The 8,389-nt window shown below is 35.9% G+C and overlaps 1 protein-coding gene across 1 annotated transcript in view; it reads right to left on the bottom strand.

The window, feature by feature from the left end:
- The window catches only part of L3MBTL1 (L3MBTL histone methyl-lysine binding protein 1), a 2,277,156-nt gene extending 2,269,888 nt beyond the window's left edge, over positions 1–7,268 (bottom strand). Inside the window, exon 1 of the mRNA XM_044090108.1 lies at positions 7,153–7,268. The gene's annotated coding sequence lies outside the window, so the exon portion shown is untranslated. The remainder of the gene's footprint in view (positions 1–7,152) is intronic.
- Between the last annotated feature and the right edge of the window lie 1,121 nt (positions 7,269–8,389).

Below are 8,389 nucleotides of genomic sequence, written 5' to 3' on the forward strand. Positions count from 1 at the left end.
GTTCTCCATTAATTTTACATGTCAAGCACTGCGTCCTGTAACACAGTTATCTCTGTATTACTCCTTCCTTCTTCAAGAAACATCTAAAAACAACCTATCCAATCAAAGTTATTTTCCTTGTTAAGCCTTTTTACAAAGCATCCAAGTCAGAATAGACAGTACATGCATTTAAATCAGTAAAATGTATCCCTTTACTGCCTTTAACAATTATATACTACTGACAACCACAGAAATTAAAAAACAATGACACCAGTATTGTTTGGTTTCATTTTTATCTCCTTTCACTCCACAGTTGAGACATAGCTCTAGAAGATGTACCATGTTCTGTTTCTCTTACCAAGCTCCCATGTTAATGATACTGTCAGCTATGTACAACACCAACCCAGTAACACTTTATTTATAGTACAGCAGTAGTAAAACTAGTGGGTGGAACTTAATAATGAATTAAAGGTGATGAAGAAGCACTGCTCCTGCCAAGCCTAGGCTACTCACCAACTATAATCAAATACAGAACTGTAACAGCAAGAATTTTAACAAAATATGTTACGTCTGCACACAAAATGCATAGAAACACCTTCTGGTGTGATTAAATAGTTACAGCAAAATAATACCACAGATGATTGCTTGAATGAAATATTACAATCTTTTTTTCTTATCTGAATAATTTTATTCTTCCAACATTTACCAGTTCTGTTTGTACTATGCTGTTTCTGAATGCAGTTTATGTGTTTCTGCAGAGGAGTCAAGGCACAGTATCTACTTCTATCACAGACTATTAAAGCTTGTATAGACAAAAAATATTTTCAACCCGATTAAAACACAGTAAGAAACCACAAATAATAAAAATAATGTGCTTTGTACCAGTACAACCGCTATGAGGTATGTAGCCAGGATTGCATTCCAAGGTAATCTAGGTTTGATTAACATACCCAGGAACTGCAAAGGCAAGCCCTCAGATGGGAGACAGCAACGAATATCAACTACCCATCCAAAGGATAGGAAGGCAATTTGGCATGCTGTAGTACTGATACCAGGCAAAGTATGATAACTAGTACAAAGGATGGAAAGGAGTACACTGGCCTGTCAAGCAGCACCTACGCTGCAGCTGGATATTAGTGTGTGCGTGTGTGTAAGCATGTATTTGTGTCTGTCTAAGCGCAGCCAAACCACTGGGCAAGCACTACAAGTCCCACTGCAGAGGTGTGCACATAAGGTATCCACAGGGAGAGGTGTTAAGAATTGTGCAAAAACACATAACCTACTTCTGGATGAAAGCTGTGACCCCCCCCCCCCCCCCCCCACACACACACACACACACACACACACACACACACACACACACACACACACACTGGCCTCCTATCCTTTAGAAATCTTCTCACACCTGAAGGAGAAAGACAACAAGTGGCATGAGGCAAGGGGCCTAGTGGTAGCAAGACAGAAGGCATAATAAAAAAGAATACTACCACTATCAGATGTTTCCATCCCAAGTTCAATACATAAGTAACAAAACCTTCCAAGTTAAAGTTAAGCAAATATCTAGTACACTTCCAGAGTATGATATAGAACAATACATGATTGATCCTAACCGCCTAATTAATACACTGGCTACATCTAGCTGTTCAAATGTTTTTATAGTCATTTCTATAGGTATGTGCATCAGCAAAATGCACATGACTGGCCTAAGTGAAATAAGATATCCCCCAGCTCACTCATATAAGCACATTAAAATAATGACACTATGCTACTATTTATTTATGTCAAATTTCACGCAGTTGTCTTCACTCCGCAGACTACTCACCAGCTGGAAGAATGATTTAACACAAAACCTGTAAAGGTACACTTTAAGGATTTCAGAAAATTGCATCTTTGGCAGTTTTCTATTTTCCAAAGTTAATACCATCCACAGTGAGTGGTACTAGGCAATAGCTATAAAACACAGGAAAAAAGGAGTACTATCACTTTTACAAATGCCACTTAACTAGTTTGTCTGTTCACAGTCTCATCATGAGAAATAAACATTTTGAAACGGGTGTTTGATTTACATTTATTTGCTTACTTATTTTAGTGCATTTTTGCTTTTTTGCAGTTTTTGCAAGCGCAGTTCATCAGCAACACCGATCAGTGCTTCAGTACAGCTAGAAAACTCACTAGTAGGACATACCAAGTTTTCCACCTAAAGGGACTAGCACCCACTTTAATGGGAAATTAAACTTCCCAGATGTATATAATTACAGCTACAGCAGTAATGTGTCAGTATCTACCCCAACAGTTTCCACCACATACGGTTCAAATAATGTTAATTCTAAATATATCTGTACAGTAAAATACCACATTTCAGTTCAAAATGTATAAATGACTGTTTTATATGATAGGATTCCTTTCTATTTGCAATATGACAAAAAAGATCAACATCTTTACAGGTTAACAAAAGTGAATAACAAAACAAGTTAAAACAGGGCTGGGAGTGTAAAAGAATGCAAATTTCTATAAAATTACTTGAGCTTGTATAGATAAATATTCAGCATTTTGTTAATCAGAAAAATGTTTTTCATATTTCTTGAAAAAACAATATGAACAATTTGCACACAAAATATGATACCAGGTGACACTGACTACTTCCCTTCCAGTTATACAAAATGATAAATTATACACTTTGCATTTTTCTGTAAAAAGGCAAATATGGAAAAAAATCAATTTTACACAGTTTACATTTTGTTGTTCTTCCTCAAATATGTTATGCTCACACAAAATAATAAAATATAATAAAGCCTCACTCTCAACATAGAAAAATTTAAGGTACATGGAATGTGTGATGATAAGGTCTTGGACATGATTTTATTTGTACCACAAACTTGGCTGCACCTGTGATACTTCTACTGCAAGATAATTTAACTATTTATTTATTAATTTATTTTACATCTGTCAACAAAGGAAGTCCATCGGGACACAAAGGCCTAGGAAGAAAAGCTTTACTACATGCACTGCAATCAAAATATTTTAAACATGATCATCAAGAGTGTAATACATGAAATACATGGAGCAACAGGCCAAGGGAATGAGTTTCAAAAGTGCAAAGCCACACGTCATGAAACTGAGCTCTCTAATCCTACACAACCAGATATTTTGCGTATTACAAGAAACAGACCTAAACATAATTCAATAATCAAATAAACAAAAAAAGAATCCACCAAACACCCAAAGTTGCAACAATAACAAATAATAAGTATCTACAAACAATGTGACCACAAAAACAAAAGTGTATAGGGTTTTGCATAAGTGCTTTTGTTCTGTCTGAATAACTTCTTCAGGTAAACACCCCTGTATTACTAAGCCATTTAAATATGCATAATATAATCACACATTCAAACAAGCACAATATAAAATCAGTGTTTTAACTTCTTCTTCAGAACGACTTTAAAATTATCTTTATCATTAAGACCAGGGAAATTGCAAGCATCCACCCTTTGTCGCTATCAGTATTTCTTCCAATCCAAATCTTCTTCTGCCTCAAATCTGTGTTGAATTTTTTTTTACTTGATCTATAACACAAAAGACAAATCTGCCAACAATAAAACTGTTAGAATGATGTTGTGCTAATTGTTGACCAAAGCATTGCCTATGACCAATTTCTCCACTGCATGCAAATGTTCGTAAATTCTAGCATTAAATTCCCTGTAGTTCTCCCTTTAAAAAAGCCTGACATTTGGTACAGGAAGCAATATAATCAACAAATTTTGATTTATAAGTAAATCTACCTCATAATTTAATCTCATATTCCCTACTTTTCACTAAAACAACTGGTGCACTCCACAACATATTCAAAATAATTACATGAATAAAATCTATACATTCCAAAGGAAAGGCTAATAGTAAATTTAGATGGACAATTGAATCTGAGATTGAAAATATCTTTCAAATTCCTGCTGTTTTAGTTACAAAAACAGGACTATCCCCAACCACTTTCTTCACCTCCTGGAAATTCATCAGAAATCTCCAATTCTGTCTAATAAGATACCTGATACTTCCTTCATCTAAAGAATTGGTAAAAAGGCAAGCTGTCAAAAAATCCTTAGTTTGCATAACCTTCTCCTCTAGATTCTCTTCTAGATTATTATTAGGCAGAATTTTATATTTCTGATGGATTTCCAGGAGATGAAGAAGGTGGTTGAGGATGACTGGAGTTCAATTTAGTTATTTATTTATTTTTTTTCTCTGTGTTTTTGTGTTGATTTGAGTATGGGGTTTGTCTTAGGTAGGCTGCATCTTTTGTGTGTGTGTGTGTGTGTGTGTGTGTGTGTGTGTGTGTGTGTGTGTGTGTGTGTGTGTGTGTGTACTGCTGTGTTTGTACTTTACTGTGAGCCTAAGTATTACAGAGCTGTAGCATAAATAACATGAGTACAGTGGTGATAAATACTTTGATGATACAGGTAAAATGATGGAAAATACTGAACTGCATGATTAAGATGGTGATAAACACTATTCTACACATCACCTCCAATACAAGTTTGTTTTAGATTCCCTATATGTCAGCAAAATATAACCCGAAGAACTCACATAGCTATATTGCATACATTTTACAATTCCCGTTCACTTTTCTTTTAAAACAATGCAAAATGGTGTGAGTTCTACTGTTCCAATAATTATTGCCATCTGTTCTTGGTGTTTCTGTTTTCTGCACAGTTGCATGACTACAGAGTTAGCAAAAGAGGTGTGGGGGATAGTGAAGGGGCTGGTCCACTGTTCATGGCAAAGTGACTAGTCATTCGCTTGAGAGTAACTGGCTGGGTCATGTGGAAATTGGGAGCTGGGGCTGTATAGACGAACTTTGCATTATTACATGTTTTGTCTAGATCCATTATTAATGTATATTTGCGCACAAACACACACACGCACACACACTACACAAATTTGTTTGCACAGGTGCACTTTAAGTAGAATGAAAGAGAAGTATTTTCTGTTATTTAAAACACAGCAAGATTTCTTCTGGTTTTGTTCTGTGCACAAGCAGGAAGAAAGTTCAATGATAGGAGTTTTTAAAGCTTGGCTGCCACTGCTCCCATCATAGGGCTGAAATACAAGTAATGTCTAAATAAATTTGCTTACAAATACAACTACATCTGACTGATCAGTCTGTCTACAACTTTAGGTAATAAATTCAATGAATGGCACAGAGAATATGATAACATAACAATTTAAGAAATCAGATTCTCAACGCCACACAACACATCCTCTACCCAAATACAGAGGTAAATACGCAAATTAACCAAGTATAAAGAGGGGGTTGTATTTGGGGCTGTCTCTTTAGCAGTTTGCATGCTGTATGTCTATGCGTCACTGTGACTATGTCTGCAAAACCAATGAACTTTGACTGAAAAACTGTAATAAATTATTTCCTAAATTATGGGAAAAAGTGTGATGCTAATATTAAATTATACCCTCAGTATGTGGTGTTTTTTAATAAACTATTTCACTTTCTCTATGAGGTGTAATTTATTTTTATTACAATTTCTTCTAACTCATATACATATGTTCTGTCACTCTCACTCTGTTCCAAAGAAAATGTAATGAGTGTCAGTACACTCACATAGATTTTGAATCAAAAACAAAACTGAAAAGTGCAACAATGAAAACAGTAACTTCTGTTGTTGATATTCCAATGGTGAATACTGGTGATGATTCCACTCCTGTTCACTCACCTGGAAGTTTATAAAAGTAGCAATGTTTCTCAATACCTTTGTGTCTGAATACGCTTCCAAGTAAGCAATCATGATCTAATGCCACAAATCCCTTGTCATATATAATGAAAGCAAATAGGGAGAGAGGCAAAAGCTGGACATAAAAAACAGTACACTAATTAATTGTTATAAAATCAGTAAGGGAATTTGATAACAGGTAATTAACTTTTCATGTTTTTATGCATCAAGTATTTTCAAGATGTGCCTCAAATACATGGGTAAATGTCATTCACAACTACCACTTACCAAACAGGGTTTGAGGATTGGGACACTCAGTCAGTTATCAAATAAACAGACAATTTAACTGCACTTTTAGCTTGATATCTCCCTAACAAAAACTTTCAGTAAACAAATATATTTTTCTGCGTGAAAAATGAGTTAAAGACCCCAAAAAGCTGCACTTAAGGAATACAGTGTCACTCTGGCTATATTTGCAGGTTCAACACATAAAATGCACAGTATTCTGATTTAAAATCAAGTAAATATTCTAACTTGTTCAAATATTATAATGGTGTCTCGCTTTAGATTTATGTACGCACTACCATAAACATCAAATGTCCACTAAAACCAATAGGTTAACGACACCACCTATCTCCCCACCAATAATAATAATAATAATAATAATAAAACCACCAGCACTAACAGAAAGTAGGGAGTAACGTTTTAATAAAAAATGCCTTTCTAAAGCTCGTTGGCACTGGAATAATGCACATCAAATTTCAGATTCCAACGTGTCATCTTTTGCAAATGATGTCGTGTCACTAAGAAATAATGTTGTAATGAAGTAAAACAACAGCATTTAAGCTACTACACAAATCAAAGTTCAATTGATTGTCACCAAATCCAAGACATCAGTGGCAGTAAACAGTACACAACGAATTGCTAACTGCATAGGTTAATTGCAGGATCTGTAAATTCACACACACCCCTTTCTCCAAGCGGTTGATATACAACACGAGAACCACAGCAGATTTCAACAGCAAGGCGCCCAAGCACTCAAACAAAACAGCGTAATAATGAAATGCAACACTGACAGGATAAGCACGTGACAGGTCCCTACAAACATTACTGAGTTTGTACCTAACAAATAAATAGCACACAAAATCAAAGCAACCCTGGACTAAACATAGCACACTTGCTTAGGCACAGAGAAAATGGGGATATAGCAAACACAAACAACTGCTTTGTAAAAATGCTGATCATACAAACACGATCTGTACAGCAATTAGTTACAAGTCGTCCTCGAACTGGTGTGGATCAAAGCACTTTTTTTTTCTATTTTGTATATTTTCGTTTTTAGGATGACCCCCCCCCCCCCCATACCTTTAAGTAGAAGCAACTAGCTGACAGCAAATTGTTTGTCTAATAAGTTACACAGTGGCCGCAGACAGATAAAGAACAAAAGGGGCTCTACCTCTGCTTTTTGAAGATTAAAATCACGGGCTGTGCCACTGACAGGTGTCGAGAGTCCAATTCAGTATCCCGATGAATTCAGCATCCTTCCCGCTTCTGCGCATACGCAGCAGTAGGCACAGTGCGCGAAAAACTGTGACCGCGCAGCGCGTGAATGTCCGCCAGTGCAGTGGTGCACGCTGCTCTGTAACTAGCAGTTAAGCGCGCACTAGGAGGATTCTTTATTCGTGCTTGCTAAGTGGCAGGCTGGCAGCCATGTTAACAGTGGTATGGAAGCATATGTGGTAGTAGTTCTTTGAAAAGTGTGGCAATGTTATCTTTCTGAAATTTAAATTGGGCGTAGGTCATAACTTTTGGACCTTTATTCAACTATCAGTAGCCGCAAGGATCTCATCACAATTACCAAGATACACAACATTGCACTGTTAACCTATTAAAATAATAAAACACAAATCGACACATTGATAAGCAAACTACGCTCATGAAAAATAAATAAACCCTTTCTTTAGTCATCACAAGTCATAACTACTACGTAGTAGCTACTTACACCGATGGAAGTGTTGCTAAGTAGTAACACACTTGAGCTAAGCAATAACGCTGGTGAGCGCAGTTTCACTATTAAACGTTATTTATTAACTTGTTTTTATGTGATAGTTCTTACTGAAGAATGACTTTGACAAATACGTATATAATATATATTGCAAGCGCTGACACTACTAGTTTTCACGTTTCATAACAAAGACTGGCATTCCATTGTACCAAGACCTAACTAACTACGTGTAAATTGTCTTAAAGCATGTTAACCCGGTTGGATTCCTGGTAAACAAAAGGCAAAACAAAATAAGCCTAGATCTGTAATTTACTACTAACAAATGTCAGCTAATGTAGTTCGGCAACTCATCTATAACACACCCATTTATACAAAATGGGGGCAAAATTGAATCACAATGTTCTCAAACTTATTTGAAAAACGTGCTATAATACTGTAAGAACAAAAGCCACGATACAGGTAAGCATACTTCTCAACTGTCCTTGATTTTGCGTCAGATTTTAGGACTGTCCCTCATGGTTCCTTTCAAAATTGGTGAATTTGGGAGAAAATGTGGTTAAATGCATGATGGTAATTAGACTTACAGACTTCTTTTAGTTCAGAAAATGTATATTAATTCATAGTCTCTTGTTCTGTCAATGTCTCAAGTTAATAGTACTAATATTTTTAAGTGTCCCTGATTATTTCT

The sequence above is a fragment of the Protopterus annectens genome, chromosome 12.part0 (genome assembly GCF_019279795.1).
Source record: "Protopterus annectens isolate FY-2018-M chromosome 12.part0, PAN1.0, whole genome shotgun sequence".
In the NCBI taxonomy this organism is placed as follows: domain Eukaryota; kingdom Metazoa; phylum Chordata; order Ceratodontiformes; family Protopteridae; genus Protopterus; species Protopterus annectens.